Genomic DNA, 383 nt, shown 5'->3' with positions numbered 1-383 from the left:
CTGACAAAAGCACTATTCACTCTCCAGCTTATCTCAAGCCCCTAGAGCTCAAACATGAGGTTTCAGTTTTTTTCACAGTATGAAACAGTTTGTACTACCAATTTTCTTCTCCCAACATTTACATTTTAATTTTTCAGTAAAAGACTGAATCTCAAACTCTGTGTTAGCTCAAAGGACAAACTACACTCATCTTGGAGCTGAAGAGGATGGACAACTTTTGGTGGGATAGTTGGATACCAGCACATCCAAACACAACAGGAGGGAACAGGTTTTTCTGTGGCTCTTACCTACTGTACTCCAGTTACAGGATGTATTCTGATACTCCCCTGAGAGAAAGCCAGTGCTGTAGTGGAGGAAGGAAAAAAATGACCAGGACAACAGTC

Source organism: Parus major, chromosome 2 (assembly GCF_001522545.3).
Source record: "Parus major isolate Abel chromosome 2, Parus_major1.1, whole genome shotgun sequence".
NCBI classification, from domain to species: Eukaryota; Metazoa; Chordata; class Aves; order Passeriformes; family Paridae; genus Parus; species Parus major.
This window is presented reverse-complemented; position numbering follows the sequence as displayed.